The sequence below is a fragment of the Gymnoscopelus microlampas genome, assembly GCF_963454915.1.
Source record: "Gymnoscopelus microlampas genome assembly, chromosome: 16".
In the NCBI taxonomy this organism is placed as follows: Eukaryota; Metazoa; Chordata; class Actinopteri; order Myctophiformes; family Myctophidae; genus Gymnoscopelus; species Gymnoscopelus microlampas.
Genome location: NC_139953.1, coordinates 1,231,094 through 1,240,244, shown reverse-complemented (window position 1 = coordinate 1,240,244; position 9,151 = coordinate 1,231,094).

Here is a 9,151-nt window from a genome sequence, read left to right as displayed (position 1 = left end):
GAGACGTTGAAAAATAGGCGATCTAAAAACACATGGCGAACTTGTGAGTGACGTGTTCTGAGCTTTTAGATCGAATTTTTTTTGACAAGATATCAGTCAAACGACTTTGGTAATCTGTGATCAAGGTCTCTCCCAAATTGGGATCGGCAGCAGACCCAAACCCATCAGGCCGTCCTCAGTAACAGACGCGCCTCCTTCGCCAGCACTTGGTCTTTGTTATCCCCTTGACCGAGGCGGGAGGAGTTCAGACAATAAGCTCTATGCACAGCAGCCATATTGGGAATGAATTGGGCCCCTTCCTTACTTCCTTCACAGGTGTTACCAATGATACTAATTAAGGCTCTGTTCCATTTAGTGTGGCATAGTGGTTGTCTTATTTTGAAGGACCCCCATAACTCTGAGAGTGTACAAATGGAACCAAATGGACCCGGAAGGGTCCATTTGGTTCCATTTGTACACTCTCAGAGTTACACACCCACCATATGGGGCCATTTGGGAACCAAAATGGAGTGTTTCTAGTGAGCCAACATGCACGATATCAGCACGCTGAGCAGAATGGAACGGCGCCTTCATTAGCATCATTGGTAACACCTGTGAAGGAAGTAAGAATTTCTTCCCAATATGGCTGCTGTGCATTGAGCCTATAGACTAGGCCCAAGACAAATAGGAAAGCAAGACCCGTCATCTCCGGTTTACCTCCCTGTATCTGTGTGACGTAAGTGGCCGCCTTTTCAGCAGACCAGAGAGTGAACACGGCCCATTCTTCTTTCACTGAACTAAATATTGGACTCATTCTTCAGAAGCCTCATCATCTTCCGAACATTCTGCCAACCAAAATCGACCTTTCTCTGTCCCAGCAACACATCACTGTCGCGAGATCTAGCACAGGTAATCATAGGACGTTTGTGAGATCTGCCGTCAGAGACAGTGCCCACTTAGGAGACCATTTGTGTACCATATTTGCACCTAGTGGCGAAGCACGGGATGGCGTGTCTTCCTAAAATAGTTGACCATCTCCTGATTTAGTAGAGGACAGGAGCGCTTGCTCTTGTATCCTATCCTAGACACTACACTAGGCTGTATTGAGGTTGAATGTATTGTGAGGTTTACACTGAAGATTATTAGAACTATTCCACAATAGGCTCTATGCACAGCAGCCATATTGTGGAGAAATTCACAGGTGTTGTCAATGATACTAATGAAGGCTGTGTTCCATTCTGGTTCAAACAGAGTCAGGGTGCTGATAGAGTGCATGTTGGCTCACTGGAAACACTCTGAGGGGGTTCCAAATGGCCCCTTGACGGGTGTGTAACTCTGAGAGTGTACAAATGGAACCAAATGGACCCATTTGTACACTCTCAGAGTTATGGGGGTCATGGAAATTAAGATGTCTGAGGACCACTGTGCTACACTAAATTCCTGTGAAGGAAGTGATACTATGGCTGCTGTGCATAGAGCCAATATCCGAATGCTATATAGAGTCTGGAACTACACCTCCCGAAAGCCGAGAAAAGAAGCTGTCATCTGTTCGTCATTTCCTTTCACGGAAATATATTTAAAAATATCTTTACATTTTATTTTGGAATTTCTATTTCTGATAAGCAGCAAGCTATGTTGTTATATTGATAAATAGGTCGCATCCGCTTTATCCCCAGATCATTTTCAGAGCTTCCGTTGCTCCCGACTGTGTATGACGGACGCATTCGAACATTGTGGGAGGCAACAGTCTGGCTCGCGAGACTACACTGAAAATAAATGTCACACAGGAAAGAAAATAATTCAGAGGCCCCTTCGATTCCTATCTACAGTATCAAACTATACGTGACAAAGTGTTTTGACAAAGTCAAAACACATTTTTTTAAACACTGTTTTGCAAAGGTATTAGAATTACAATACAGACATACCTCATTTACATAATGCTACTATGACACTCAGATCATTGTGTTTTGTTTGATCATACTTGGGGGGGTGTCTCGAGGTCTTGACTGGTGTCCAGCTGTGGAAAATTCGATTGATTAGATCGGTGGTTCTCAAAAGTGGGGACCCCTCAGTGTTCCTTGAAGGGGTTCCAATTGGGCCCCTACGGGTCTGTAACTCTGAGAGTGTACAAATGGAACCAAATGAACCTTTACAGGTCTGTAACTCTGAGAGTGTACAAATGGAACCAAATGAACCCTTACAGGTCTGTAACTCTTGAGAGTGTACAAATGGAACCAAATGGACCCTTCCGGGTCCATTTGGTTCCATTTGTAAACCTGTCTACATACCTTTCACCAGTTAGCCATGTACTCTGTGGTGAAGCAGTGAAAGATGCGCTAGCAGTTCTAGAAGTATACTTACTGCCCGTCTGCTGAAATCACCTGCTGTGTATTATTTTATTTTCTGCTTTGTTCAGTTGGGAGTGCCAGAGGGGAAAACCATGGACAGAGAAGGAACACTCCATTCGGTTGCTATCGATGCATTGAATGGGACACTATCACGCTTTATCAGACCATTGAATGGGCCAAGTAGGCGACGTGTTATCAGGACATACTGACCTACCGACGGCGATGACTTATATAAGTTAAGTTTCGGTTTTGGTTTTGTACCATGACGGAGGCACGCAGTCAGTCTCGAGCGCACTGGAGCCACACGAAGCACCACCGAGCGAGCTAAAGCGAGCGAGTTGACGTGCCGAACGTTGCGACGTTCGCTTGAGCCTACTCAGCCCTGTCCGAGTTATGTACCGATAGGCACAGACTCGTAAATCATGTTGTGGGGACTGCTCTGCCTCCGAGTAGGTCAGTAGCTCCTGATTAACGGCCAATTAATGGTCTGATAAATAGCGGGAAGGTCAGTATGTCGCCAACTTCGCCCATTAACCCATTAAGACCTGAGGCCGCTTCTAAACATTTTCAAAATCCTAAAAAGAAATCGGGGAAAAAAAATATTAAAAATATTTTTCACGATTTTTCAAAAATAGCAGATATACAAGCTCATAGCGCGGCACCGAGTGCCACGCTATGAGCTTGTAGATCTGCTATTTTTGAAAAATCGTGAAAGCCAAAGAAATCTAAAGTGACAGAGATGCGTTCCAGGTCTTAATGGGGTTAAATGGTCTGATAAAACGTGATAATGTCTCATTCAATGCATTGATAGCATTCGCAGCCGGTGGAGAGAAATGCGATGCATGCCGCAGGGAGTCAGATTGCAACACTCCTCACAAGGAGTGTATGGTAACGCGGCACTAAGTGGCAGTGTTGATTTCGTCGACTAAAACTATGATGCAAAATGTCCGTCGACTACCTTTTTTCACTGACGAAAACAAAATAAAAACTAAGCTACGATGACTAAGACTAAGACTTAGTCATCAGAATAAAAACTAGCTGAAAATGTTAGTGAGGGACGAGTGGAGAAGAGATCCAGTAGAACTAAGACCAGTCATTTTATGTTTGGTTGCGCTCGGTTGTTGCGTTCTGAAAATAGCAGATCTACAACGCGTCGCACTGCAACACGTTTGTGAGCTTGTAGATCGGCTATTTTCAGCATGCAACCAAGTGTAAAATCAGCCATTACGACGCCATCAAGGCACCGCCAAAATACATTATAGTCGACTAAATCAACTGTAGATTTAGTCGACTATAATCTTAGGATATTTAGTTGACTAAAACTAAACTAAAATTAAAACATTTCAGATGATTAAAATTTGACTATGACTAAAACAAATCAAAATTGGCTGTCAAAATCAACACTGCTAAGTGGTTGTGTCACCGGACACCTCAAATCATCTGCCTAAAGCCTAATTTATGCCCCGTCGTGCGCTGAGAACTGCCGGAGAATACCAGGCCTACCAGCTCATAAGATCTGCTATTCTCTGACCCTGATTTTTTTGTGAAACAGATTTGAGCCACATCCCTTGGTGGTTTGAAATGAGATCCATATCTTGATTCCGGAACTCGGACACTGAGGCTGGATTTTTTTCTTGGTCGTACACTGTCTGTTGCTTGCAGAAAATAGCTGATCTGCAAGGTTTGTGAGCTGGTAGATCTGTTATTTTTGGCAATTTCTGAATACACAAATCTGATTTGATGACTTGCAAAAGACAGTCAGTCCTAAATATCTGATTTAATAACAGTGTGTGGACAGTTGGTCTTAAAGATCAGATTTAATAACAGTGTGGACAGTCTGTCTTAAAGATCAGATTTTCTTAAAAGATATTTCTTTTGGCCTTTTCTGCCTTTATTGATAGAGTAGACTGACAGGAAATGGGGAGAGAGAGATGGGGAGTGACACACAGCAAAGGTCGTCGGGATCGGGATTCGAACCCGCGACACGCTGTCAGGATTTAGCATTAGCAGCCTAGGTGCCTGGACCCTACGCCAGCCGAGCGGGCTTAAAGATGAGATTTAATAACATTTTTGGAAGTCAGTCTTAAAGATCAGATTTAATAACGGCGTGCACATTCGGTCCTAGATATCAGATTTAATAACAGTGTGGACAGTTTTGAAGGTTTGAAGACCTTCCAAATTTACTACATATGCCGGGATCATTACATTCAAGGATGTTTATACATCTTGGGACATTTCAAAACTATATTTTGCCATATAAGACGACGCCAGTGTTTTCTTTAATGGGTGTGAATGTATTCATGGAACTGAAGCTGACAACAATACTGCAAAATGTCTGGATCCTTTCCTGTGTTCGGTATTTAATTAACTACTGGTACAATTAATTGTTATTTGTTGTTTTATTGAGGAATGAAAACTGAACCAACAGCTGGTGCCTTTGAACCATATATATAGGAAGACATGTTTTCACATTACAGTAACGTATCGTTGCTGTCAAGTGGAACGCTTGTATCTACGGGTTCACGGCAAAGTCATTTGCAAAGAAAACAAAACAATAATAATACGGAGATACTAGGTTTCTACTCGACAGTGACAGTATTGTATGTTAAGGTTGAAGTTATGGGATTTATTTTGAATGGCGATGTTTAACCCTACATCCCAAAATGTATGTTGTTTTCTTTTGGTAATTTTGTTCCTGATAAATGTTAACTAATAATGAGACTGACATTACTTTCTAGAACATTCCTGATTTATAAGTAGTAAATAAATTAATAAGACCTGCCACTTTACCTTCAATTAAAAAAAAACAGGTGTCTAAAGGTGACAAATGAAAGAATATGGATCTAAATGATGTTGGGTTTTTTTTTTCATCTTTTTTCTAGTGGTCAATGTGTTGTTTTGTGTAAAATGAAATGATCTAAAAGATAAAAAAGCCATTGCTACGTCACTCCAGTTTGACCTGGTCTGGGTTTTCTGATTTGAACATCAACAATCACCTGAATCAGTGGTTTTCTAAACTTTTTTTATTTTATTTTTTTGCAACTACCTGTAAGGGTCCATTTAGAAACCCCCTCCAGGAACCCTGAGGGTCCCTGCACCCCCGTTTGAGAACCACTGACCTCACTAGTCATGTTCAGATCTATAATAGAAGACATTTAAATCTCATTACGACTTTGTAACTGACAAGAGATAGACAAACGACTCTAATTATGTAGGTTCATCTTAATTGATAATCTTAAACCTGATAATGTTTTTTTACATGGATTTCTCTGAGCTTTTTGTACTGGTTTCCCATTAAAGGTAGTGTAAGTGATGTTTTTTGTTTGCTTAAAATAAAAATAAAACATTAAAAAAAAAAGTTAAAGCTCTATATCGTGATAGTAACCATTGCTAGTATAGAGTGTTTGTTCAGTAACACATTTCACCCATTCAGGAGAGAACCCCACAAAGACAATGTAATAGCTTGTGTTCCAGTTCCAATTTTGTCTGCCTGTTTATTTGATTAATGACTTCCTATTTCACTTGTTTATCCTGTACGGGTTCTCTCTCCTGATTAGATGAAATTGTTATCCCGACCTGAAAATACATTTTGTGGTTACTAAAGAGCTGGAGAGACAGGGAGACCCCCTGTTACTGAACAAACACTATGCTATGTGAATATAGAACAATGTAATATTATTTTAACAAAACAAAAGCAAAAAAAATATACCACTTACATCACCTTGAACTATTTGTGTGGTTTAATATATTTAAATTGAATCCACGGTCAAACTACTTTTTGCGTTTTCTTTTTCTTTTTTCCCCCTCTCAAATTCTAGACCAGTGTTTCTCAAAGTGGGGTCCAGGGATACCCATAGATCCTTGAGGAGGTGACAGGGGTCCCCAGCTAATTTGGTTAACCCATTAAGACCTGAGGCAATTCTTTAAAAAAAATCTAAATCCTAAAAAGAAATTGAAAAAAAAAAAAACTTTTCAAGATTTTTCAAAAATAGCAGATCTACAAGCTCATAGCGCGGCACATGAGCTTGTAGATCTGCTACTTTTGAATAGCCAAAGAAATCTTAAGTGACACAGATGCGTTCCAGGTCTTAATATAGATTCAAAATCAGTTTAACCCCCGTAACCCTATACATTTGGCTAATTGAAAATAGGCGATCGACAGGCTCACAACGCGTGGCTTTGTGACGCGTTGTGAGCTATTGAATTTGTTTCGAATGTTTTGGAAACGAGACAAAATCTTGTATGGGGGTCCCTGGCCACAAAATATTTTCAGATGAGGGTCTGCGGCCAATGGTGGAAAAAGTACTCAAATGTTTTACTTAAGTAAAAGTATCAATACTGCAAAGTAGAAGTACTCTGTTAAGTAAGTAAAAGTACAAAAGTATTGGTATCCAAATGTACTTAAAGTACCAAAAATAAAAGTACTAAAATGTTTGAAAATAGCAGATCTATGCGACGCGTTGTGGGCTTGAAGATCTGCTATTATTTTCAAATAGCCTAAGTATGAAATAGGGCTAAAGTGGTTAATGCTGTTTTATAATATAATGATTTATATCTGCAAAGTAACTACTAACTAAAGTTTTCAAATAATTGTAGTGGAGTAAAAGTACAATATTTGCCTCCGAGATGTAGTGGAGTAGAAGTAAAAGTACTGTGAAAATACCAAAAGATTGTACTTACTGTAGTACAGTACTTGAGTAAATGTACTGAGTTACTTTCCACCACTGTCTGCGGCCAAATACATAATTAATTGGGCTTGCCTGACACTATAAAAAGTTTGAGAACTGCTTTTCTAGATCAACCAGCTTTTTACCGAAATGTTGACTTTTCTGTTATTGGGAAAATTAACTGAAAGTTTTACTGCGTGTGATGTTTGTGTCTTCCCATCAGATGAATTATTATCATGTGATTGTTTGTGTCTAAAAAAGGGCTCAGCCTTATTTGAACTTTTCTACAGAATGGGTGTATTTATGTTGGTGCTTGTGATTTTCTTGCCTTTCTATATTCTGAATACACTGTGATTTTGAAGAATAATAATACAACGTGTTCCTGTGTTCTTCCTTTTATTGAAGACTGACGGTTGGGATGGAAAAGACATTGTTGCTGATTGATTGATTGATTGACGTACTTTATTTAGTGAGACATGATAAACAGTACATTGAAGTACAATTCACAATACAAGGTCTACTAAACTGGATAACTCATAAAGCACTAAGCTTGTTTAAAAAGATCCCCGCGCACACAAATCATGATGACATATAAGAGACAGACAGATAGAGTCCCGCAAAAGTAGTGAAAATATAGCGGAAAATAGCAGATCTACAAGCTCACAACTCCTCACAATGAGCTTGTAGATCTGCTATATTCACTAATACATAATTTAAAATAAAAATAAAAACCCCGACAGCAACAAAATGTTCATTCTGCTAAAGTTAAAGGAGTAGTTCACACAAAAAAAGACTTTCTATCAACTACACACCACATGAAGCCTTGAATTCATGGAGATTTTTTTGTTTTTTGCATTCCTAAGCCAATAATTTGATGACCAGCGCAGTCTCAGACACTGAGTCTCCTACTAACCGATGACCGGTCATCATATTATTGGCTTAGGACTGCGAGAAAAACAAAAAAAATCTCCATGAATTCAAGGCTTCATGGGGTGTATAATATATTTTTTGGGTGAACCCCTTTAATGTCTTCATGTAAGACATTCATTCATTCGGTAACCAGAGGAGTGGACACCTAAACATTGTGGGCACCTCACTGTTAAATTGGCTATTTTCTTTACGAAATGTAAAGAAGTACAAATAAATAATTTGGAAATGGTCTAATGTAATGTTAAGTATACATGATTTGAGCATGCTTAAACATTTGTCAATTAAGGCCTAAAGTTTATAACATTGCTCCACATTTCTACAAAACCTGTGATAGCCAGTCAAATATTAGGTCTGATAATGTTAAAATGGTGACATTACCTAGACCATTTTCCAAATTCTTTCACATTTTGGAAAAAAAAAGTCACATTTAACCCAAGTTAAAGAGGCGACTAGCCTAGTATTTAACATGTTAAATAGTATTTTGTTTTTAGTATTTAACATTTTTTAAGTTTAAATGGTTAAATCTAAGGACATTTCCTCTATAATCTTAGTCTTAGTTAGTTTTGTAAGCACACAATACAGCTTCACCACTGGCGGATAGGCTCTATGCACAGCAGCCATATTATCACTTCCTTCACAGGTGTTACCATTACCAATGATACTAATGAAGGCTCTGTTCCATTTATTGTAGCACAGTGGTTTCCACGCCCCCCTAACTCTAACTCTGAGAGTGTACAAATGGAACAAAATGGACCCTTACGGGTCCATTTGGTTCCATTTGTACACTCTCAGAGTTACACACCTGTAAGGGGCCATTTGGAAGCCCATGAGGCATGCATGAGGGTCCCTGGACCCCAACTTTAGACCCACTGGTGTAGCAGAGTGTTTCCAGTGAGCCAACATGCACAATATCAGCACCCTGACTCTGTTTGACCAGAATGGAACAGGGCCTTCATTAGTATCATTGGCAACACCTGTGAATGTCTTCACAATATGGCTGCTGTGCATAGAGCCTATTGGATCAACGCTGCGCCTTGCAAGTCTGCATGTTACGTTTGTGACCCTCCACCCATTACGCCATTTTGATATCCATAAGTTTACTAGGGCGTCGTTCTGGGCATCACTTCCTGTCGATTTCATTGGATCAAATCGACAGGAAATGATGCCCACAACGCCATAGGAAACTTGTGGATAGGATGTTCCCCCAGAATAGGCTCTATTCACAGC